The sequence below is a fragment of the Oncorhynchus mykiss genome, chromosome 11 (assembly GCF_057628025.1).
Source record: "Oncorhynchus mykiss isolate SJ-2025 chromosome 11, ASM5762802v1, whole genome shotgun sequence".
NCBI lineage: Eukaryota > Metazoa > Chordata > Actinopteri > Salmoniformes > Salmonidae > Oncorhynchus > Oncorhynchus mykiss.
The window spans coordinates 1,016,081-1,040,000 of record NC_143032.1 but is presented as its reverse complement, the minus strand read 5'-3'; the positions used below and the strand labels follow the sequence as shown (position 1 = coordinate 1,040,000).

The 23,920-nt window shown below is 46.3% G+C and overlaps 1 protein-coding gene across 5 annotated transcripts in view; it reads right to left on the bottom strand.

The window, feature by feature from the left end:
- Positions 1-23,920, bottom strand: part of LOC110535150 (SH2/SH3 adapter protein Nck1) — a 118,737-nt gene that overhangs the window by 70,996 nt on the left and 23,821 nt on the right. For 2 of the 5 annotated variants that reach the window (XM_090189214.1, XM_090189211.1), the window contains exon 2: positions 4,645-4,880. The gene's annotated coding sequence lies outside the window, so the exon portion shown is untranslated. The remainder of the gene's footprint in view (positions 1-4,644; positions 4,881-23,920) is intronic. The other 3 variants (XM_090189215.1, XM_090189212.1, XM_090189213.1) reach the window with 2 other exon arrangements.

The window sequence follows — 23,920 nt, the reverse complement described above, 5'->3', positions numbered from 1 at the left end:
TTGTTGTACATTCTATGGGGCTGTCTGGTTTATCATTTATTTACCTGGCCGGCTGGTTGTTGTACATTCTATGGGGCTGTCTGGTTTATCATTTAGTTACCTGGCCGGCTGGTTGTTGTACATTCTATGGGGCTGTCTGGTTTATCATTTATTTACCTGGCCGGCTGGTTGTTGTACATTCTATGGGGCTGTCTGGTTTATCATTTATTTACCTGGCCGGCTGGTTGTTGTACATTCTATGGGGCTGTCTGGTTTATCATTTATTTACCTGGCCGGCTGGTTGTTGTACATTCTATGGGGCTGTCTGGTTTATCATTTAGTTACCTGGCCGGCTGGTTGTTGTACATTCTATGGGGCTGTCTGGTTTATCATTTAGTTACCTGGCCGGCTGGTTGTTGTACATTCTATGGGGCTGTCTGGTTTATCATTTATTTACCTGGCCGGCTGGTTGTTGTACATTCTATGGGGCTGTCTGGTTTATCATTTATTTACCTGGCCGGCTGGTTGTTGTACATTCTATGGGGCTGTCTGGTTTATTTATTTACCTGGCCGGCTGGTTGTTGTACATTCTATGGGGCTGTCTGGTTTATCTATTTACCTGGCCGGCTGGTTGTTGTACATTCTATGGGGCTGTCTGGTTTATCTATTTACCTGGCCGGCTGGTTGTTGTACATTCTATGGGGCTGTCTGGTTTATCATTTATTTACCTGGCCGGCTGGTTGTTGTACATTCTATGGGGCTGTCTGGTTTAGCATTTATTTACCTGGCCGGCTGGTTGTTGTACATTCTATGGGGCTGTCTGGTTTATTTATTTACCTGGCCGGCTGGTTGTTGTACATTCTATGGGGCTGTCTGGTTTATCTATTTACCTGGCCGGCTGGTTGTTGTACATTCTATGGGGCTGTCTGGTTTATCTATTTACCTGGCCGGCTGGTTGTTGTACATTCTATGGGGCTGTCTGGTTTATCTATTTACCTGGCCGGCTGGTTGTTGTACATTCTATGGGGCTGTCTGGTTTATCTATTTACCTGGCCGGCTGGTTGTTGTACATTCTATGGGGCTGTCTGGTTTATCTATTTACCTGGCCGGCTGGTTGTTGTACATTCTATGGGGCTGTCTGGTTTATCTATTTACCTGGCCGGCTGGTTGTTGTACATTCTATGGGGCTGTCTGGTTTATCATTTAGTTACCTGGCCGGCTGGTTGTTGTACATTCTATGGGGCTGTCTGGTTTATCTATTTACCTGGCCGGCTGGTTGTTGTACATTCTATGGGGCTGTCTGGTTTATCATTTAGTTACCTGGCCGGCTGGTTGTTGTACATTCTATGGGGCTGTCTGGTTTATCTATTTACCTGGCCGGCTGGTTGTTGTACATTCTATGGGGCTGTCTGGTTTATCTAGTTACCTGGCCGGCTGGTTGTTGTACATTCTATGGGGCTGTCTGGTTTATCTATTTACCTGGCCGGCTGGTTGTTGTACATTCTATGGGGCTGTCTGGTTTATCATTTATTTACCTGGCCGGCTGGTTGTTGTACATTCTATGGGGCTGTCTGGTTTATCTATTTACCTGGCCGGCTGGTTGTTGTACATTCTATGGGGCTGTCTGGTTTATCTATTTACCTGGCCGGCTGGTTGTTGTACATTCTATGGGGCTGTCTGGCTTATCTATTTACCTGGCCGGCTGGTTGTTGTACATTCTATGGGGCTGTCTGGTTTTTCTATTTACCTGGCCGGCTGGTTGTTGTACATTCTATGGGGCTGTCTGGTTTATCTATTTACCTGGCCGGCTGGTTGTTGTACATTCTATGGGGCTGTCTGGTTTATCTATTTACCTGGCCGGCTGGTTGTTGTACATTCTATGGGGCTGTCTGGTTTATCTATTTACCTGGCCGGCTGGTTGTTGTACATTCTATGGGGCTGTCTGGTTTATCTATTTACCTGGCCGGCTGGTTGTTGTACATTCTATGGGGCTGTCTGGTTTATCTATTTACCTGGCCGGCTGGTTGTTGTACATTCTATGGGGCTGTCTGGTTTATCTATTTACCTGGCCGGCTGGTTGTTGTACATTCTATGGGGCTGTCTGGTTTATCTATTTACCTGGCCGGCTGGTTGTTGTACATTCTATGGGGCTGTCTGGTTTATCTATTTACCTGGCCGGCTGGTTGTTGTACATTCTATGGGGCTGTCTGGTTTATCTATTTACCTGGCCGGCTGGTTGTTGTACATTCTATGGGGCTGTCTGGTTTATCTATTTACCTGGCCGGCTGGTTGTTGTACATTCTATGGGGCTGTCTGGTTTATCATTTAGTTACCTGGCCGGCTGGTTGTTGTACATTCTATGGGGCTGTCTGGTTTATCTATTTACCTGGCCGGCTGGTTGTTGTACATTCTATGGGGCTGTCTGGTTTATCATTTAGTTACCTGGCCGGCTGGTTGTTGTACATTCTATGGGGCTGTCTGGTTTATCTATTTACCTGGCCGGCTGGTTGTTGTACATTCTATGGGGCTGTCTGGTTTATCTATTTACCTGGCCGGCTGGTTGTTGTACATTCTATGGGGCTGTCTGGTTTATCTATTTACCTGGCCGGCTGGTTGTTGTACATTCTATGGGGCTGTCTGGTTTATCTATTTACCTGGCCGGCTGGTTGTTGTACATTCTATGGGGCTGTCTGGTTTATCTATTTACCTGGCCGGCTGGTTGTTGTACATTCTATGGGGCTGTCTGGTTTATCTATTTACCTGGCCGGCTGGTTGTTGTACATTCTATGGGGCTGTCTGGTTTATCTATTTACCTGGCCGGCTGGTTGTTGTACATTCTATGGGGCTGTCTGGTTTATCTATTTACCTGGCCGGCTGGTTGTTGTACATTCTATGGGGCTGTCTGGTTTATCTATTTACCTGGCCGGCTGGTTGTTGTACATTCTATGGGGCTGTCTGGTTTATCTATTTACCTGGCCGGCTGGTTGTTGTACATTCTATGGGGCTGTCTGGTTTATCTATTTACCTGGCCGGCTGGTTGTTGTACATTCTATGGGGCTGTCTGGTTTATTTATTTACCTGGCCGGCTGGTTGTTGTACATTCTATGGGGCTGTCTGGTTTATCTATTTACCTGGCCGGCTGGTTGTTGTATATTCTATGGGGCTGTCTGGTTTATTTATTTACCTGGCCGGCTGGTTGTTGTACATTCTATGGGGCTGTCTGGTTTATCTATTTATTTACCTGGCCGGCTGGTTGTTGTACATTCTATGGGGCTGTCTGGTTTATTTATTTACCTGGCCGGCTGGTTGTTGTACATTCTATGGGGCTGTCTGGTTTATTTATTTACCTGGCCGGCTGGTTGTTGTACATTCTATGGGGCTGTCTGGTTTATCTATTTACCTGGCCGGCTGGTTGTTGTACATTCTATGGGGCTGTCTGGTTTATCTATTTACCTGGTCGGCTGGTTGTTGTACATTCTATGGGGCTGTCTGGTTTATCTATTTACCTGGCCGGCTGGTTGTTGTACATTCTATGGGGCTGTCTGGTTTATTTATTTACCTGGCCGGCTGGTTGTTGTACATTCTATGGGGCTGTCTGGTTTATCTAGTTACCTGGCCGGCTGGTTGTTTTACATTCTATGGGGCTGTCTGGTTTATCTATTTACCTGGTCGGCTGGTTGTTGTACATTCTATGGGGCTGTCTGGTTTATCTATTTACCTGGCCGGCTGGTTGTTGTACATTCTATGGGGCTGTCTGGTTTATTTATTTACCTGGCCGGCTGGTTGTTGTACATTCTATGGGGCTGTCTGGTTTATTTATTTACCTGGCCGGCTGGTTGTTGTACATTCTATGGGGCTGTCTGGTTTATCTATTTACCTGGTCGGCTGGTTGTTGTACATTCTATGGGGCTGTCTGGTTTATCTATTTACCTGGTCGGCTGGTTGTTGTACATTCTATGGGGCTGTCTGGTTTATCTATTTACCTGGCCGGCTGGTTGTTGTACATTCTATGGGGCTGTCTGGTTTATCTAGTTACCTGGCCGGCTGGTTGTTGTACATTCTATGGGGCTGTCTGCTTTATCTAGTTACCTGGCCGGCTGGTTGTTGTACATTCTATGGGGCTGTCTGGTTTATCTAGTTACCTGGCCGGCTGGTTGTTGTACATTCTATGGGGCTGTCTGGTTTATCTATTTACCTGGCCGGCTGGTTGTTGTACATTCTATGGGGCTGTCTGGTTTATCTATTTACCTGGCCTGGCCGGCCTTCCTCGTTCAGGTTACCAGAGCCATAGGGAAGAAAACATTCTGACAAGCCGTCACCACCAGTCTTAATGAAATTGCTGGGGGGAAAAGCAGTTTAAATGGCCTTTGTTAAAAACAGGAGGATCCAGCTTTTCCATTCCTACTTTATTTCTCATCTCCTAAATGTGTGAAAACTGCACCATTTTACCGGAACTCAGCATTTTGCTGTGAGTGCATAGGGGAGAGCGCTGCTAAATGTAGCACGGGTCAATTGTAGGGTAACTTGGGGTAGAACCCCTTCCTCCCTAAATGTTCTTCTGAGTGACTTAAATGTAGATGTTTTTGTTGTTGTTGAGCAAGAGTAGTGGCAACCAGGGGGATAGTGGTGACATGAAGTGGTTTCTGTGAGAAGTACAGGTGTTACCCCAGGTGGCGTGTTACCCCAGGTGGCGTGTTACCCCAGGTGGCGATGTTACCCCAGGTGGCGATGTTACCCCAGGTGGCGATGTTACCCCAGGTGGCGATGTTACCCCAGGTGGCGATGTTACCCCAGGTGGCGATGTTACCCCTGGTGGCGATGTTACCCCAGGTGGCGTGTTTCCCCAGGTGGCGTGTTTCCCCAGGTGGCGATGTTTCCCCAGGTTATCGTAACAGGTACGCCTAAATAAAATAAAATCACATTTTATTTCTCACATACACATGGTTAGCAGATGTTATTGCGAGTGTAGCGAAATGCTTGTGCTTCTAAAATTCATCAATAGGATGCTAACTAGTTACAAGATCACATTTGTGATCTGGCTAACGATTAGCCCAATAGAGTAAATGTGGATAGGCAAGCCCATGCTTCAGCTTATTTATTTACAGCCACTATGCTGCATCAGTTGGGCTACGGGTGATAATGCTTACTGCTAATGCATAGGCTATATGGATGCCATGGGCCAATATGTGTTAAAAGAATTGAACAAATCACAATGTTATTTGGCTGATACAGGGCCTTCAGAAAGTATTCAGACCCGTTGACTTACTCTACATTGTTTCGTTACAGCCTTATTCTAAACACGTTTTTAGAAATGGTTGCAAATGTATACAAAATATAAAACAGAAATAACTTATTTACATCAGTGTTCAGACCCTTTGCTATGGGACTGGAAATTGATCTTAGGTGCATCCTGTTTTCATTGATCATCCTTGAGCTGTTTCTACAACTTGATTGGAGTCCACCAGAGGTAAATTCAATTGATTGGACATGATTTGGAAAGGCACACACCTGTCTATATAAGGTCCTACAGTTGACAGTCCATGTCAGAGCAAAAAAAATGAGGTTGAAGGAATTGTCCGTAGAAGGTCCCCAAGAACACAAAGGCCTACATAATTCTTAAATAGAATAAGTTTGTAACCACCAAGACTCTTCTTAGAGCTGGCCGCCCAGCCAAACTGAAAATTCGGGAGAGAAGGGCCTTGGTCAAGGAGGTGACCTAGAACCCAATGGTCACTGACAGAGCTCCAGGGTTCCTCTGTGGAGATGGGAGAACCTTCCAGAAGGCCAACCATCTCTGCAGCACTCCACCAATCAGGATGTTATGGTAGAGTGTCCAGACAGAAGCCACACGTCAGTAAAAGGCTGAATAGACACCACTAATCAGCTGTTTCTAACATCACTGCTGAATAGACACCACTAGTCAGCTGTTTCTAACATCAGACTGCTGAATAGACACCACTAATCAGCTGTTTCTACCCCAGACCATCATGCTGCTGAATAGACACCACTAATCAGCTGTTTCTAAGATCAGACTGCTGAATAGACACCACTAATCAGCTGTTTCTAACATCAGATTGCTGAATAGACACCACTAATAAGCTGTTTCTAACATCAGACTGCTGAATAGACACCACTAGTCAGCTGTTTCTACCCCCAGACCATCAGGCTGCTGAATAGACACCACTAGTCAGCTGTTTCTACCCCCAGACCATCAGGCTGCTGAATAGACACCACTAGTCAGCTGTTTCTACCCCCAGACCATCAGGCTGCTGAATAGACACCACTAGTCAGCTGTTTCTACCCCCAGACCATCAGGCTGCTGAATAGACACAACTAGTCAGCTGTTTCTACCCCCAGACCATCAGACTGCTGAATAGACACCAGTCAGCTGTTTCTACCCCCAGACCATCATGCTGCTGGATAGACACCACTAGTCAGCTGTTTCTACACCCAGAACATCAGGCTGCTGAATAGACACCACTAGTCAGCTGTTTCTACTCCCAGACCATCATGCTGCTGGATAGACACCACTAGTCAGCTGTTTCTACACCCAGAACATCAGGCTGCTGAATAGACACCACTGGTCAGCTGTTTCTACCCACAGACCATCAGGCTGCTGAATAGACACAACTAGTCAGCTGTTTCTACCCCCAGACCATCAGACTGCTGAGTAGACACCACTAGTCAGCTGTTTCTACCCCCAGACCATCATGCTGCTGAATATACACCACTAGTCAGCTGTTTCTACCCCCAGACCATCAGACTGCGGAATAGACACCAATAGTCAGCTGTTTCTACCATCAGGCTGCTAAATAGACACCAATAGTCAGCTGTTTCTACCCCCAGACCATCAGACTGCTGAATAGACACCAATAGTCAGCTGTTTCTACCATCAGGCTGCTAAATAGACACCACTAGTCAGCTGTTTCTACCATCGGGCTGCTAAATAGACACCACTAGTCAGCTGTTTCTACCATCGGGCTGCTAAATAGACACCACTAGTCAGCTGTTTCTATCATCGGGCTGCTAAGTAGACACCACTAGTCAGCTGTTTCTACCCCCAGACCATCAGGCTGCTAAATAGACACCACTAGTCAGCTGTTTCTACCCCCAGACCATCAGGCTGCTAAATAGACACCACTAGTCAGCTGTTTCTACCATCGGGCTGCTAAATAGACACCACTAGTCAGCTGTTTCTACCCCAAGACCATCAGGCTGCTGAATAGACACCACTAGTCAGCTGTTTCTACCATCAGGCTGCTGAATAGACACCACTAGTCAGCTGTTTCTACCCCAAGACCATCAGGCTGCTGAATAGACACCACTAGTCAGCTGTTTCTACCATCAGGCTGCTGAATAGACACCACTAGTCAGCTGTTTCTACCATCGGGCTGCTGAATAGACACCACTAGTCAGCTGTTTCTACCATCGGGCTGCTAAATAGACACCACTAGTCAGCTGACTCTACCCCCAGACCATCATGCTGCTAAATAGACACCACTAGTCAGCTGTTTCTACCATCGGGCTGCTAAATAGACACCACTAGTCAGCTGTTTCTATCATCGGGCTGCTAAGTAGACACCACTAGTCAGCTGTTTCTACCCCCAGACCATCAGGCTGCTAAATAGACACCACTAGTCAGCTGTTTCTACCCCCAGACCATCAGGCTGCTGAATAGACACCACTAGTCAGCTGTTTCTACCATCGGGCTGCTAAATAGACACCACTAGTCAGCTGTTTCTACCCCCAGACCATCAGGCTGCTAAATAGACACCACTAGTCAGCTGTTTCTACCATCGGGCTGCTAAATAGACACCACTAGTCAGCTGTTTCTACCCCAAGACCATCAGGCTGCTAAATAGACACCACTAGTCAGCTGTTTCTACCATCGGGCTGCTAAATAGACACCACTAGTCAGCTGTTTCTACCCCAAGACCATCAGGCTGCTGAATAGACACCACTAGTCAGCTGTTTCTACCCCAAGACCATCAGGCTGCTGAATAGACACCACTAGTCAGCTGTTTCTACCATCAGGCTGCTGAATAGACACCACTAGTCAGCTGTTTCTACCCCAAGACCATCAGGCTGCTGAATAGACACCACTAGTCAGCTGTTTCTACCATCAGGCTGCTGAATAGACACCACTAGTCAGCTGTTTCTACCATCAGGCTGCTGAATAGACACCACTAGTCAGCTGTTTCTACCATCGGGCTGCTAAATAGACACCACTAGTCAGCTGACTCTACCCCCAGACCATCATGCTGCTAAATAGACACCACTAGCCAGCTGTTTCTACCATCGGGCTGCTGAATAGACACCACTAGTCAGCTGTTTCTACCATCGGGCTGCTAAATAGACACCACTAGTCAACTGTTTCTACCATCGGGCTGCTAAATAGGACACCACTAGTCAGCTGTTTCTACCATCGGGCTGCTAAATAGACACCACTAGTCAGCTGTTTCTACCATCGGGCTGCTGAATAGACACCACTAGTCAGCTGATTCTACCCCCAGACCATCATGCTGCTGAATAGACAGCTCTAGTCAGCTACCTGCTCCCTCTGTCCCCTTCCTGCCCCTCGGACTTCCTATACCACCGTTGCTCCCCCTTTGGATATTTCAGCCCCAACAGACATCTATCCTGCCGCCACTCACAGGTGTAAACATCTATATATTTGATGTATTCATTGTTTCGTTCACACCTGCACTGTTGTACATTGGAGCTGAAGCATTTCACTGTGCACTGCAGCTACATCTGCGACCGTGTTCATGTGACATAATATGTATATATTTTTACAAAAACAGCAGCGGCGTGGCAATGGGTCATGGGAAACTTGGCGCCCGGGCCAGCTGTGAGACAGGAAGTGGGGACATGGGAGAGGACGGGGGGGGGGGGGGGGGGGTCGGAGAATGACACAACACCCCTTTGACACAGTGTCAGAAGTTCAACTTCAGAGTTCAGACACAGTCAAGATGACTTTATCTTCTCCTCAACGTGCCAGACAAGTTAAATCTGATGTATCGTCCTTAACAAGGCTTTAAGCCCGGAGGCCACTGAATTTGATCCAAGCGAAGAGATTCCATCTCAGTGTCAGAATAAGAAAAAAAGGCTGTTCCATTGTCCAGAATGGGACGGTCAGCGCTACTCCTAATATCTGAATGGGACGGTCAGCGCTCCTCCTAATATCTGAATGGGACGGTCAGCGCTACTCCTAATATCTGAATGGGACGGTCAGCGCTCCTCCTAATATCTGAATGGGACGGTCAGCGCTACTCCTAATATCTGAATGGGACGGTCAGCGCTACTCCTAATATCTGAATGGGACGGTCAGCGTTACTCCTAATATCTGAATGGGACGGTCAGCGCTACTCCTAATATCTGAATGGGACGGTCAGCGCTACTCCTAATATCTGAATGGGACGGTCAGCGCTACTCCTAATATCTGAATGGGACGGTCAGCGCTACTCCTAATATCTGAATGGGACGGTCAGCGCTACTCCTAATATCTGAATGGGACGGTCAGCGCTAAATCCTAATATCTGAATGGGACGGTCAGCGCTACTCCTAATATCTGAATGGGACGGTCAGCGCTCCTCCTAATATCTGAATGGGACGGTCAGCGCTACTCCTAATATTTTAATGGGACGGTCAGCGCTACTCCTAATATCTGAATGGGACGGTCAGCGCTACTCCTAATATTTTAATGGGACGGTCAGCGCTACTCCTAATATTTTAATGGGAGGGTCAGCGTTACTCCTAATATCTGAATGGGACGGTCAGCGCTACTCCTAATATCTGAATGGGACGGTCAGCGCTACTCCTAATATCTGAATGGGACGGTCAGCGCTACTCCTAATATCTGAATGGGACGGTCAGCGCTACTCCTAATATCTGAATGGGACGGTCAGCGCTACTCCTAATATCTGAATGGGACGGTCAGCGCTACTCCTAATATCTGAATGGGACGGTCAGCGCAACTCCTAATATCTGAATGGGACGGTCAGCGCTACTCCTAATATCTGAATGGGACGGTCAGCGCTACTCCTAATATCTGAATGGGACGGTCAGCGCAACTCCTAATATCTGAATGGGACGGTCAGCGCTACTCCTAATATCTGAATGGGACGGTCAGCGCTACTCCTAATATCTGAATGGGACGGTCAGCGTTACTCCTAATATCTGAATGGGACGGTCAGCGCTACTCCTAATATCTGAATGGGACGGTCAGCGCTACTCCTAATATCTGAATGGGACGGTCAGCGCTACTCCTAATATCTGAATGGGACGGTCAGCGCTACTCCTAATATCTGAATGGGACGGTCAGCGCTACTCCTAATATCTGAATGGGACGGTCAGCGTTACTCCTAATATCTGAATGGGACGGTCAGCGCTACTCCTAATACCTGAATGGGACGGTCAGCGCTACTCCTAATATCTGAATGGGACGGTCAGCGTTACTCCTAATATCTGAATGGGACGGTCAGCGTTACTCCTAATATCTGAATGGGACAGTCAGCGCTACTCCTAATATCTGAATGGGACGGTCAGCGCTACTCCTAATATCTGAATGGGACGGTCAGCGCTCCTCCTAATACCTGAATGGGACAGTCAGCGCTACTCCTAATATCTGAATGGGACGGTCAGCGCTACTCCTAATATCTGAATGGGACAGTCAGCGCTCCTCCTAATATCTGAATGGGACGGTCAGCGCTACTCCTAATACCTGAATGGGACGGTCAGCGCTCCTCCTAATACCTGAATGGGACGGTCAGCGCTCCTCCTAATACCTGAATGGGACGGTCAGCGCTACTCCTAATATCTGAATGGGACGGTCAGCGCTACTCCTAATATCTGAATGGGACGGTCAGCGCTACTCCTAATATCTGAATGGGACGGTCAGCGCTACTCCTAATATCTGAATGGGACGGTCAGCGCTCCTCCTAATATCTGAATGGGACGGTCAGCGCTACTCCTAATATCTGAATGGGACGGTCAGCGCTACTCCTAATACCTGAATGGGACGGTCAGCGCTCCTCCTAATATTTTAATGGGACGGTCAGCGCTACTCCTAATATCTGAATGGGACGGTCAGCGCTACTCCTAATATCTGAATGGGACGGTCAGCGCTACTCCTAATACCTGAATGGGACAGTCAGCGCTCCTCCTAATATCTGAATGGGACGGTCAGCGCTACTCCTAATATCTGAATGGGACGGTCAGCGCTCCTCCTAATATCTGAATGGGACGGTCAGCGCTCCTCCTAATATCTGAATGGGACGGTCAGCGCTACTCCTAATACCTGAATGGGACGGTCAGCGCTCCTCCTAATATCTGAATGGGACGGTCAGCGCTCCTCCTAATATCTGAATGGGACGGTCAGCGCTCCTCCTAATATCTGAATGGGACGGTCAGCGCTACTCCTAATACCTGAATGGGACGGTCAGCGCTCCTCCTAATATTTGAATGGGACGGTCAGCGCTACTCCTAATATCTGAATGGGACGGTCAGCGCTCCTCCTAATATCTGAATGGGACGGTCAGCGCTACTCCTAATACCTGAATGGGACGGTCAGCGCTCCTCCTAATATTTGAATGGGCCGGTCAGCGCTACTCCTAATATCTGAATGGGACGGTCAGCGCTACTCCTAACACCTGAATGGTGACGGTCAGCGCTACTCCTAATATCTGAATGGGACAGTCAGCGCTCCTCCTAATATCTGAATGGGACGGTCAGCGCTACTCCTAATATCTGAATGGGACAGTCAGCGCTACTCCTAATATCTGAATGGGACGGTCAGCCCTACTCCTAATACCTGAATGGGACGGTCAGCGCTCCTCCTAATATCTGAATGGGACGGTCAGCGCTCCTCCTAATACCTGAATGGGACGGTCAGCGCTACTCCTAATATCTGAATGGGACAGTCAGCGCTACTCCTAATATCAGAATGGGACAGTCAGCGCTACTCCTAATATCTGAATGGGACGGTCAGCGCTCCTCCTAATATCTGAATGGGACGGTCAGCGCTCCTCCTAATATCTGAATGGGACAGTCAGCGCTACTCCTAATATCTGAATGGGACGGTCAGCGCTACTCCTAATATCTGAATGGGACGGTCAGCGCTACTCCTAATATCTGAATGGGACGGTCAGCGCTACTCCTAATACCTGAATGGGACAGTCAGCGCTCCTCCTAATATCTGAATGGGACGGTCAGCGCTCCTCCTAATACCTGAATGGGACGGTCAGCGCTACTCCTAATATCTGAATGGGACGGTCAGCGCTACTCCTAATATCTGAATGGGACGGTCAGCGCTACTCCTAATATCTGAATGGGACGGTCAGCGCTACTCCTAATATCTGAATGGGACGGTCAGCGCTCCTCCTAATACCTGAATGGGACGGTCAGCGCTCCTCCTAATATCTGAATGGGACGGTCAGCGCTCCTCCTAATATCTGAATGGGACGGTCAGCGCTACTCCTAATATCTGAATGGGACGGTCAGCGCTACTCCTAATACCTGAATGGGACGGTCAGCGCTCCTCCTAATATCTGAATGGGACGGTCAGCGCTCCTCCTAATATCTGAATGGGACGGTCAGCGCTACTCCTAATATCTGAATGGGACGGTCAGCGCTCCTCCTAATACCTGAATGGGACGGTCAGCGCTCCTCCTAATACCTGAATGGGACGGTCAGCGCTCCTCCTAATATTTTAATGGGACGGTCAGCGCTACTCCTAATATCTGAATGGGACGGTCAGCGCTACTCCTAATATCTGAATGGGACGGTCAGCGCTACTCCTAATACCTGAATGGGACAGTCAGCGCTCCTCCTAATATCTGAATGGGACGGTCAGCGCTACTCCTAATATCTGAATGGGACGGTCAGCGCTCCTCCTAATATCTGAATGGGACGGTCAGCGCTCCTCCTAATATCTGAATGGGACGGTCAGCGCTACTCCTAATACCTGAATGGGACGGTCAGCGCTCCTCCTAATATCTGAATGGGACGGTCAGCGCTCCTCCTAATATCTGAATGGGACGGTCAGCGCTCCTCCTAATATCTGAATGGGACGGTCAGCGCTACTCCTAATACCTGAATGGGACGGTCAGCGCTCCTCCTAATATTTGAATGGGACGGTCAGCGCTACTCCTAATATCTGAATGGGACGGTCAGCGCTACTCCTAACACCTGAATGGTGACGGTCAGCGCTACTCCTAATATCTGAATGGGACAGTCAGCGCTCCTCCTAATATCTGAATGGGACGGTCAGCGCTACTCCTAATATCTGAATGGGACAGTCAGCGCTACTCCTAATATCTGAATGGGACGGTCAGCGCTACTCCTAATACCTGAATGGGACGGTCAGCGCTCCTCCTAATATCTGAATGGGACGGTCAGCGCTCCTCCTAATACCTGAATGGGACGGTCAGCGCTACTCCTAATATCTGAATGGGACAGTCAGCGCTACTCCTAATATCAGAATGGGACAGTCAGCGCTACTCCTAATATCTGAATGGGACGGTCAGCGCTCCTCCTAATATCTGAATGGGACGGTCAGCGCTCCTCCTAATATCTGAATGGGACAGTCAGCGCTACTCCTAATATCTGAATGGGACGGTCAGCGCTACTCCTAATATCTGAATGGGACGGTCAGCGCTACTCCTAATATCTGAATGGGACGGTCAGCGCTACTCCTAATACCTGAATGGGACAGTCAGCGCTCCTCCTAATATCTGAATGGGACGGTCAGCGCTCCTCCTAATATCTGAATGGGACGGTCAGCGCTACTCCTAATATCTGAATGGGACGGTCAGCGCTACTCCTAATATCTGAATGGGACGGTCAGCGCTCCTCCTAATATCTGAATGGGACAGTCAGCGCTACTCCTAATATCTGAATGGGACGGTCAGCGCTACTCCTAATATCTGAATGGGACGGTCAGCGCTACTCCTAATATCTGAATGGGACGGTCAGCGCTACTCCTAATATTTTAATGGAATGGCCGGCGCTACTCCTAATATCTGATTTAGAACAGGGTGAATAGTGATTAGGGATGGGAGGCATCCAGACTTTCATATCGTCATACAGTCCTCCTCACATCACGGGATTTACAACATACTGGTTGTCTTCGTAGTCAAGGGGACGCTAAAACGCAAAATGAAACGGCCATTGGTACTAGCGAATTTCCATAGGAGGCTGCTAGCTAAATATGCTAACAAGACAGGCAATCCAGTTAATAATGTTATACGTAGAGTTGAAGTCGGAAGTTTACATACACTTAGGTTGGGGTCATTAAAACTAGTTTCTCAACCACTCCACATATTTCTTGTTAACAAACTATAGTGTTGGCAAGTCGGTTAGGACATCTACTTTGTGCATGACACAATTTTTCCAACAATTGTTTACAGGGAGATTATTTCACTTATAATTCACTGTATCACAATTCCAGTGGGTCAAATGTTGACTAACTTGACTGTGCCTCTAAACAGCTTGGAAAATTCCAGAAAATGATGTCATGGCTTTAGAAGCCTCTGATAGGCTAATTGACATAATTTGAGTCAATTGGAGGTGTACCTGTGGATGTATTTCAAGGCCTACCTTCAAACTCACTGCCTCTTTGCTTGACATCATGGGAAAATCAAAAGAAATCAGCCAAGACCTCAGAAAGAAAATTGTAGACCTCAACAAGTCTGGTTCAATCCTTGGGAGCAATTTCCAAAAGCCTGAAGGTACCACGTTCATCTGTACAAACAATAGTACGCACGTATAAACACCATGTGACCACACAGCCGTCATAGCGCTCAGGAAGGAGACGGGTTCTGTCTCCTAGAGATTAATGTACTTTGGTGCGAAAAGTGCGACTCAATCCCAGAACAAAGAGCAAATGACCTTGTGAAGATGCTGGAGGAAACAGGTACAAAAGTATCCATATCCACAGTAAAACGAGTCATATATCGACATAACCTGAAAGGCCGCTCAGCAAGGAAGAAGCCACTGCTCCAAAACCGCCATCAAATAGCCAGATTATGGTTTGCAACTGCACATGGGAACAAATATTGTACTTTTTGGAGAAATGTCCTCTGGTCTGATGAAACAAAAACAGAACTGTTTGGCCATAATGACCATCGTTATGTTTGGAGGAAAAAGGGGGAGGCTTGCAAGCCGAAGAACCCCATCCCAACCGTGAAGCACCTTAGCATCATGTTGTGGGGGTGCTTTGCTGCAGGAGGGACTGGTGCACTTCACAAAATAGATGGCAACATGAGGATGGAAAATTATGTGGATATATTGAAGCAACATCTCAAGAAATCAGTCAGGAAGTTAAAGCTTGGTCGCAAATGGGTCTTCCAAATTAACAATGATGCCAAGCATACTTCCAAAGTTGTGTCAAAATGGCTTAAGGACAACAAAGTCAAGGTATTGGAGTGGCCATCACAAAGCCCTGACCTCAATCCCATAGAAAATGTTTGGCAATATTGAAAAAGTGAGTGCGAGCAAGGAGGCCTACAAACCTGACTCCGTTACAACAGTTCTGTCAGGAGGAATGGAACAAAATTCACCCAATTTATTGTGGGAAGCTTGTGGAAGGCTACCCAAAACGTTTAACCCCGAGTTAAACAATTTAAAGGCAATGCTACCAAATACTAATTGAGTGTATGTAAACTTCTAACCCACTGGGAATGTGACGAAAGAACTAAACGCTGAAATAAATCACTCTCTCTACTATTATTCTGGCATTTCACATTCTTAAAATAAAGTGGTGATCCTAACTGACCTAAGACAGGGAATTTTTACTAGGATTAAATTAATTTGGCTAAGGTGTATGTAAACTTACGACTTCACTGTATATGTAAAATAAATCTGATTTACAATTAATTAATAATATGCCCTGGCAAATATTCTTATAATTGCCAGTGTAACCTACAACATTATCCTCATTTGATATGTTGATTCAATGTATTCGCTCCATCAGCTAAAACTAGAACATAATAATTTTTAGTAATGAAAAAAAAACATGGCTATCTGTTTTAGCCTAGAATAACATTACCTAAACAAAATTACACACTATAAGGCTACAATGTTGTTTGGTTTATTGTTTGAACAGTTGCTGAGATTATATTTGGTTAACAATGCAAAATAGGCTAGTTTGATGAATAGCGTATACTGTACAGCCTAGAGCAGATGAAGAAACCAAGTGATACGTCGGTTCTCAATCCCCAGGCATCGAATGCCGGAGTGTATTGCAAGGAGTCCCCTCGTGACAAAAAGCAACACCTCACATTCTCTGCCTCATGCCTACGCTGTTGGCCTCTTCAATAAATCTAAGGAAAAAATACAAAAATAAAGGTTTTTCCGTTAAAACAACTAGAGCACGTTGTAAGCAAAATTCAAATCTTCTTTGTTGCATTTCAAACTGTACTTTTGTGAGGAACAGCTGGGAACTAGTTCTGTACAATGGAGAGGTGGGCTGGATAAAACCAGGATAAACCATAGTTTAGATCTTCAGTTTGGGAACATTTTGGCTTCCCAGTAGATTACAACGGCGATGGACAGAGTTGTGGATAAAACGTTAAAACAGTAACAGCCACTGCTCAGCTGCCACCACCTCAAATATGTTGACATTTAGGGCAACATCACCCCAATATACTGGAGCAAGACGGAAACGCAAATAATGTTATTTTTGAATTTTTTATACATGACCCCTAAGTAAGATGGGATGTTAATTGCTGAATAACTCAAGAACCACACCTAGAGCTATTACTGTGACCGTATTACCGCCACACCGGCGGTCAAGAGTCCTTACCGCTGTCAAATTCCACATGACCGTTTAGTCACTATAATTAGGTTTCTCCACCTATGATGCTGCTGCTGGTCATTACTTGCTACCTGCATGATACTCAGCACGCTATTGTTCCTCTAATCACTCTGACATCAATGGAAATGTCATCAAAACTCTAATCAAACACTACATGCGAGCCCATGAGCTCATGTTGCTCAACATTTCTATAGGCTATGCAATTGTGCCAGAAAACAGAGTGATGGCCTCTATTAAAAAGAGGAGTATCCCATCAGCTTTCTATAGGCTAGGCCTACTATATTTATTTCTCAACTTTCCTAATATTAAGCACATTGCTTATATTTAAAACAGGAGTATAGCCTCCCTGCATGAAAATAAACCACGGGAAAAGCGTCCTCCATTCGCTAAGTGCATAGATGACATGTATTTTTTCCCCTGCCCCCTTTGAGACAGGTGCATGATAATGGTCCATTCTAAATCAAAACAAATTTCACACATATATAATTTAGTATATGTAAAGACAAGATTTAAATCAAGAATAGTCTGATGGGTGGCAATAGTAGCGTATCACTTGTGAATGATACCCAGCTTGTGCAGTAAGGCAAGAAACAGAGCATGCCTTTTCACCTCATGTAAGTTAGCCCATAGGCCTATATGTTTTGATAAGGTTTTATCACAACTAAAGTGGCCAAATAACTTCTTAAAATTAAGCACATTAATCCGCTTTACAACCAGCCTAACTGGCAGACATGGGCTGTAACTGGCAGACATGGGCTGTAACTGGCAGACATGGGCTGTAACTGGCAGACATGGGCTGTAACTGGCAGACATGGGCTGTAACTGGCAGACATGGGCTGTAACTGGCAGACATGGGCTGTAACTGGCAGACATGGGCTGTAACTGGCAGACATGGGCCTGAGTTTCACGTTTGGGGAAGATCATTTTCACCATAACAGTGCACCTTTATGATAAAGCATTACATGCATAATTGCATGTGCCATCACTTTTGAGAACAGTGTTTTCCCTCTGAGTGGATTTTGGAAACATTCGTGTTTATAGCCTATTGCCATGTGCGCATTGCTGTGAAGATATGTGAAGAAACAGCCTAATAGTTCAACATTTTAAGCTAAAAGTTCTGATCTGATGCATCGACCTCAATGCTTTCAAGTTTTTTTTATGCTAGTGGATATATTAATTTGGGATCTATCGCATCCCACAACTGTCCCAGACTACGTTTGGAATATTTATTTCAAGAACAGCAGGACAATTTGACCAACAGAATAAGTCAACTTTTGAACTATGGGGGATAGTAGATTGACATAGGCTGCTGTTGGTTAGATCTACTACTCATCTGGTTGGCTGACGAGAAGTAGATGTGGACAGTTCTTCTAGCATCTTCTGCATCCCTGATGTGTCCGTCTTCATTTGTAGTCTGTGAGAAGGACCCGAGATTATTATGAAAAGGACCCAATCACGTGACGGGCATTGGCAAATAAGAATTGCGATATCTAAGAGAGCCATGTGAGTGAGTGGTGCTTCGGAGCCGGGAGAAGGGAATTATAATAATTATATTCGGCCCAAGGGTTCACTGGCCACAAAGGACATGGATTTTTTTTAAGGGATATTACGGCCACACGAAGGGGATGCCGTCGGGAAATCCGAGGCATTATCAAGTCCATGTCAAATTGTGAATGAGAGAGACTGATGAAGTGTGTTCAGCCTGCGCAAAATACAAAGCAGAGCTCTTGCCTTTCATGTGAGAGTATGTTATTCTGTTCTTCTGAAATAGACTACACTACTTCATATCACGTTTCTTTAGACATGTCTCAAAAAAATAATGTATGTGAAAGTGTAGGCTATATTACATGGATTTATTAGACTTTTTAAAATGTAGATGTACCAAAAGGTCTGCTTTCTCCAACTATTTCCCAGCCGCCTGATAAATTCAGGGCAGCAACGTTATTGAGAGCAGTAGCAACATATTTGCAGTTCTCCATGGCTAACGTGATATCTTTTTTTTTAATTCAGTAGAAAGGATTATCTAGGCATTATGAGCAGCTCATTTTAAACACAAGATGCAACACCGCAAACCAATCCAAACTCCTCTCTCCGCATGTCCAGCCCACTCAACCAATCATGGCTAGCGGGAAGGTTGCTGGCTTTCTCTGTGGCTAAACCAACTAGGCTCGTAATGTAACAATTTTATTATATTTACAGACAACATACATGTTTGAAATTACATGAAAGATCACATTCGAGAACCAATTTCTGCCAAAAAAATGCATTTTGATAAAAAATATATTTTTTACATTCAAACGGCTCTTCTGTGATTTCGTGACTTGCAACATATGCCTAGTTTCCTGAAATCGGGTCGAGTTAAGTTACGTTTTATTTTACAGTGGGTGGACCGGAGGTCATCATTGTAATAGTAATTAGAAGTAAACATGTCAATTCAATTTAAAATGTCAATGTGTACCAGCTAAATTGCAGTGGTCTGAAAGGATAGGTTGATTCTATCAATTCTGTTTCTATGATTGAAATGACACCGACCCTGAATTCAAGAGCATGTTGTGTCTCAACAGATAGAGTGCACAACACAAACACCTCAGATGTGAATTTGGGTCTAAGCTTCAACATATGCATTTATACATACATAACATATGCCAATATGAAACGAAAATTGGAGTTTATGTGTTTAGATATTTGACGATTAAGGGTTTAAAAATGTTCATAAAATAGTTTAACACTGTCTGTAAGCTCTTAAATTATATCAAAGTCAACCGTTTATCTTTTCCAGTGATGAAAAAGAAGGTGATTGAATTCAAATGGATTTACCCAGGAGCATCTTTGGAAGCAGATGATGCCATGCCATACAGATGTAGACTAGGCTAGGTTAGCTAGGCTAGGTTAGCTAGGCTAGGTTAGCTAGGCTAGGTTAGCTAGGCTACATACAACAAGGCAAATGATTGTAAGAAGGGTGAAAGAGAGAAGGAAGCGGACATGTTTTTCTCTCACACAGAACCACACCTGTTCTGCTGTTGGGAATGCTCCTTCCTTCCTTACAGAAATCAGGTTAAAGTCACCTACTCTATACACGTGCACACACACACACTGTAGGCCTATTTTCTATGTTCACCCCTTTCTCTTCCTGTGTTGCTGGTGAGAAAATATGTTTTGACTTACCTGACTGAGTAATAGTGAAACAGCTGAGGCCTACTCTCATAATGTAGAACCATATCTCCCATGGTGCAGCCTGTTCTCACCACCTTGGAGACCTTGTCCTTCACCAAACCCATGAAGTGTAGCTGGGACGAAAAATTGAAAATGATTGACACCGACATTGCCTTCCTCTTACCCGGCGTATTTTGCATATGTCGGTAATTTTAATACACACCGGTTCTTGTAGATTAAAACCATTATTTGGTCAACAGTAAATGGTCTACACATGATGTTGATTCCTGCTATGAAAGTATCTGCCCGGCGCTGTCTGTGGGCTGCAGTGTGAGCGAGCCGCTCTGTCTCCTCACTGCGCACAGAGGAGAGATGCCTACGACTGTTGCTCAAAGTTCTATTGAGGGAAAATGATAGTTTTCAGTAGTAGTTGCTTTGTTCTGATTACACAGCTTTCTGTGAGTATATCATTTATTTATCACCTCTTAAGACCCCATAGAGTCCATGTCAGCTCCCCCACGGAAATCGAATTCGCATAATAAACAACTCATCGAAACGTTTGCTCTACGACTCCCAACAGCATCTTGGGAACCGTCTGAAGCCTGTACAGCTGATCTGATAACATCTGTCTGATTTGAAATCAAATCCGATTTTATCGGTCACAAACATATTTAGCAGATGTTATTGCAGGTGTAGTGTAATGCTTTGTCAATTTATAGACATATGTTATCAATGAGTGTTCAGATGTGTCCACATGCAGCCATAGTACAAACCAGCCAGAGAGATGAACTAGACATGAGGAAGTGAACGGGAGCTCAGTTTATGCAATATTGAGACTGGCACATAAGAGAAGTGACAAGATTGTGGTGAGCTTATTTTTTCCACCATTGCTCAATTTAATCCTAAAATGTGAACTACCTAATAGACCAAGTTTGTAATTTGACCAGAGGGGTTTTGAAGCACTGATTACCAGAGAGAGAAGTGCACAGTTAGCGTTTTCGGTGAGGTCAGTGGATGTGGAAACTGGAGCCCACTAGCTAACTAAAGCCAGGCTTTCAGACAGACTAGCACAAGGGGTTTAGAGAGCATGAAGCTACAGATGAAACAATGGAATAAAACTAAATATCTTATTTGGGACATATGATCTTCAAAACGTAGCCCATTAGATTATAGAGGTTAGCCACTTTGTAGGGACTGTTTTTTAAACTGTTTCAGTTCTTAATGCTAGCTAGCTTAGCTCGTTAGCTTGCTCCTGGTAACCCTCTAGGCAGAGCGGTGCAGTGCGGCGTGGGGAAGGAGGCAGGGCTTGTGAGTGAGAGACACATTAAGTAAATAAGGCCACGTCACTACAGTGTCAACATCTGCACACTGCCGGATGGTTCTGGAGAGAAAAGGGAAAGTAGAGCTGGGAAGTGGAGAGGAGGACTGGGAGGTGGAAAGGAAAGTAGAGCTGGGAAGTGGAGAGGAGGACTGGGAGGTGGAAAGGAAAGGAGAACTGGGAGTTGGAGAAGAGGACTGGGAGGTGGAAAGGAAAGGAGGACTGGGAGGTGGAAAGGAGAGGAGAACTGGGAAGTGGAAAGGAAAGGAGAACTGGGAAGTGGAAAAGAAAGGAGAGGAGAACTGGGAAGTGGAAAGGAAAGGAGAAGAGAACTGGGAAGTGGAAAGGAAAGGAGAACTGGGAAGTGGAAAGGAAAGGAGAGGAGAACTGGGAAGTGGGAAGAGGAGAAGAGGACTGGGAAGTGGAAAGGAGAGGAGAACTGGGAAGTGGAAAGGAGAGGAGAACTGGGAAGTGGAAAGGAAAGGAGAACTGGGAAGTGGAAATGAGAGGAGAACTGGGAAGTGGAAAGGAGAGGAGAACTGGGAAGAGGAGAAGAGGACTGGGAAGTGGAAAGGAAAGGAGAACTGGGAAGTGGAAAGGAGAGGAGAACTGGGAAAAGGAGAAGAGGACTGGGAAGTGGAAAGGAGAGGAGAACTGGGAAGTGGAAAGGAGAGGAAAACTGGGAAGTGGAAAGGAAAGGAGAACTGGGAAGTGGAAAGGAAAGGAGAACTGGGAAGTGGAAAGGAAAGGAGAACTGGGAAGTGGAAAGCAAAGGTGAACTGGGAAGTGGAAAGGAAAGGAGAACTGGGAAGTGGAAAGGAGAGGAGAACTGGGAAGTGGAAAGGAGAGGAGAACTGGGAAGTGGAAAGGAAAGGAGAACTGGGAAGTGGAAAGGAAAGGAGAACTGGGAAGTGGAAAGGAAAGGAGAACTGGGAAGTGGAAAGGAAAGGTGAACTGGGAAGTGGAAAGGAGAACTGGGAAAATGAGAAGAGGACTGGGAAGTGGAAAGGAGAGGAGAACTGGGAAGTGGAAAGGAGAGGAAAACTGGGAAGTGGAAAGGAAAGGAGAACTGGGAAGTGGAAAGGAAAGGAGAACTGGGAAGTGGAAAGGAAAGGAGAACTGGGAAGTGGAAAGGAAAGGTGAACTGGGAAGTGGAAAGGAAAGGAGAACTGGGAAGTGGAAAGGAGAGGAGAACTGGGAAGTGGAAAGGAGAGGAGAACTGGGAAGTGGAAAGGAAAGGAGAACTGGGAAGTGGAAAGGAAAGGAGAACTGGGAAGTGGAAAGGAAAGGTGAACTGGGAAGTGGAAAGGAAAGGTGAACTGGGAAGTGGAAAGGAGAGGAGAACTGGGAAGTGGAAAGGAAAGGAGAACTGGGAAGTGGAAAGGAGAGGAGAACTGGGAAGTGGAAAGGAGAGGAGAACTGGGAAGTGGAAAGGAGAGGAGAACTGGGAAGTGGAAAGGAGAGGAGAACTGGAAAGGAGAGGAGAACTGGAAAGGAGAGGAGAACTGGGAAGTGGAAAGGAGAGGAGAACTGGGAAGTGGAAAGGAGAGGAGAACTGGGAAGTGGAAATGAAAGTAGAACTGGGAAGTGGAAAGGAAAGGAGAACTGGGAAGTGGAAAGGAAAGGAGAACTGGGAAGTGGAAAGGAAAGGAGAACTGGGAAGTGGAAAGGAGAGGAGAACTGGGAAGTGGAAAGGAAAGGAGAACTGGAAAGGAGAGGAGAACTGGGAAGTGGAAAGGAGAGGAGAACTGGGAAGTGGAAAGGAAAGGAGAACTGGGAAGTGGAAAGGAAAGGAGAACTGGGAAGTGGAAAGGAAAGGAGAACTGGGAAGTGGAAAGGAAAGGAGAACTGGGAAGTGGAAAGGAAAGGAGAACTGGGAAGTGGAAAGGAGAGGAGGGCTGGGAAGTGGAGAGGAGGGCTGGGATGTGGAGAAGAGGACTGGGAAGTGGAAAGGAGAGGAGAGGAGAACTAAGAAGTGGAAAGGAGAGGAGAAATGGGAAGTGGAAAGGAGAGGAGAGGAGAAATGGGAGGTGGAGAGGTGAGGAGAACTGGGAAGTGGAAAGGAGTGGAGAATTGGGAAGTGGAGAGAAGAGGAGAATTGGGGAGTGGAGAGAAGAGAAGAGGAGGACTGGGAAGAGGAAAGGAGGACTGGGAAGAGGAGAGGAGGACTGGGAAGTGAGGAGAAGGGCTGGGAAGTGAGGAGAAGGGCTGGGAAGTGAGGAGAAGGGCTGGGAAGTGAGGAGAAGGGCTGGGAAGTGAGGAGAAGGGGAGAGCTGGGAAGAGGAGAGGAGGACTGGGAAGTGTAGAGGAGGACTGGGAAGTGTAGAGGAGAGGAGGACTGGGAAGTGTAGAGGAGAGGAGGACTGGGAAGTGTAGAGGAGAGGAGGACTGGGAAGTGTAGAGGAGGACTGGGAAGTGGAGAGAAGGACTGGGAAATGGAGAGAAGGACTGGGAAGTGGAGAGAAACTCTGGGAAGAGGAGAGAAGGACCGGGAAGAGAGAAGGACTGGGAAGAGAAGGACCGGGAAGAGGAGACGAGGACTGGGAAGTGAGGAGAAGGGCTGGGAAGTGAGGAGAAGGGCTGGGAAGTGAGGAGAAGGGCTGGGAAGTGAGGAGAAGGGGAGAGCTGGGAAGAGGAGAGGAGGACTGGGAAGT